We start from the raw sequence: 2,452 nt of genomic DNA on the forward strand, positions 1-2,452 counted from the left end.
ACACCATGTGAGCTATTTTTAGTCCAGTCTTGGCCAAGGTGAGGGAGCAGAGGCTCGGGATCTGATGGGACTAGCCTGTTGGCCTGCTTCCCCTTTGGTTCCTAGACTGTGAGCCCACTGTTGGGTCAGGACCGTCTCTATATGTTGCCAACTTGGACTTCCCAAGCGCTTAGTCCAGTGCTCTGCACACAGTAAGCGCTCAATAAATACGATTGAATGAATGAATGAATGGTTTCATTCACTCCCTCATTCGTTACGCGCCCACTGTGTGCAGAGCACTAAACAGGACTAAGCCCCTGGTAAGATCAGAGAAGCAGCGTGGCTCAATGGAAAGAGCCCGGGCTCTGGAGTCAGAGGTCATGGGTTCGAATCCCGGCTCCTCCGCATGTCTGCTGTGTGACCTTGGGCAAGTCACTTAACTTCTCTGAGCCTCAGTTACCTCATCTGTAAAATGGGGATTAAGACTGTGAGCCCACCGGGGGCAACCTGATCACCTTGTAACCTCCCTAGCGCTTAGAACAGTGCTTTGCATATAGTAAGCGCTTAATAAATGCCATCATTATTATTATTATTATTCTCTGAGCCTCAGTTACCTCATCTGTAAAATGGGGATTAAGACTGTGAGCCCCACGTTAATATGTCTTGTTGTCTGTCTCCCCCTTCTGTTGGGTAGGGATTGTCTCTATATGTTGCCAACTTGTACTTCCCAAGCGCTTAGTACAGTGCTCTGCACACAGTAAGCACTCAATAAATACGATTGAATGAATGAATGAGCAACCTGATCACCTTGTATTCCCCCCAGTGCTTAGAACAGTGCTTTGCACATAGTAAACGCTTAACAAATGCCATTATTATTATTATTATTATTATTATTATTATTATTACAATGCAGAATAAGCAAGACTCCGTTTCCTGCCCTCAGGGGACTCCTTATCTAATAATAATAATAATGGCATTTATTAAGCACTTACTATGTGCAAAGCACTGTTCTAAGTGCTGGGGGGATACAAGGTAATCAGGTTGTCCCACGGGGGGCTCACAGGCTTCATCCCCATTTTACAGATGAGGGAACTGAGGCCCGGAGAAGTGAAGTGACTTGACCAAAGTCACACAGCTGACAACTGGCGGAGCTGGGATTTGAACCCGTGACCTCTGACTCCAAAGCCCGGGCTCTTTCCACTGAGCCACGCTGCTTCTCGTGGCCAGCTGGCTGGCAAAGGGTGCATGAAGAGAAGCAGCATAGCCTAGTGCGTAGAGCACGGGCCTCGGAGTCAGAGGACATGAGTTCCAATCCTGCTTGGCACATAGTAAGCACTTAACAAATACCATTGTTATTATTATCTGTTGTGTGTCCTTGGGCAAGTTTTTTTTTTATGGTATTTGTTAAGCCTTTACAATGTGCCAGGCACTAAGTGCTGCAGTAGTTACAAGTTAATTAGGTTGGCCACAGTCTCTGTCCCACGTGGGGCTCACAATCTTAATCCCCATTTTACAGATAAGGTAACTGAGGCCGAGAGAAATGAAGTGACTTGCCCAGGGTCCCACAGCAGACAAGTGTCAGAGTTGGGATTAGAACCCAAGTCCTTCTGACTCCCAGGATCGGGCTCTATCCAGTAGGCCATGGTGCTTCTCTTCACGCATCCACTTGTACTTCCCAAGCGCTTAGTACAGTGCTCTGCACACAGTAAGCGCTCAAAAAATACAATTGAATGAATGAATGAATCCACTGCTAGCTGCTCGGACATCTTTTAGAGGGGGAATGACTTCCAGTCAAGTCGCTTAACTTCTCTGTGACTCAGTTGCTTCACTTGGAAAATGGAGATTAAGACCGTGAGCCCCAAGTGGGATGAGGACTGTGTCCAACCCGATTTGCTCGTACTGTAGTACAGCGCCTGGCATGTAGTACAGAGAAGCAGCGTGGCTCGGTGGAAAGAGCCCGGGCTTTGGAGTCAGGGGTCATGGGTTCAAATCCCGGCTCCGCCAACTGTCAGCTGGGTGACTTTGGGCGAGTCACTTCTCTGTGCCTCAGTTACCTCATCTGTAAAGTGGGGATTTCAACTGTGAGCCCCCCACAGGACAACCTGATCAGCTTGTAACCTGCCATCTTACCTCCTTCCCTTCCCCACAGCACCTGTATATATGTATATATGTTTGTACATATTTATTACTCTATTTATTTATTTATTTATTTATTTATTTTACTTGTACATATCTATTCTATTTATTTTATTTTGTTAGTATGTTTGGTTTTGTTCTCTGTCTCCCCCTTTTAGACTGTGAGCCCACTGTTGGGTAGGGACTGTCTCTAGATGTTGCCAATTTGTGCTTCCCAAGCGCTTAGTACAGTGTTCTACACATAGTAAGCGCTCAATAAATACGATTGATGATGATGATGAACAGTGCTTTGCACATTAAGCGCTTAACAGATACCATTATTATTATTATTATTATT

Source organism: Tachyglossus aculeatus, chromosome 21 (assembly GCF_015852505.1).
Source record: "Tachyglossus aculeatus isolate mTacAcu1 chromosome 21, mTacAcu1.pri, whole genome shotgun sequence".
NCBI lineage: Eukaryota > Metazoa > Chordata > Mammalia > Monotremata > Tachyglossidae > Tachyglossus > Tachyglossus aculeatus.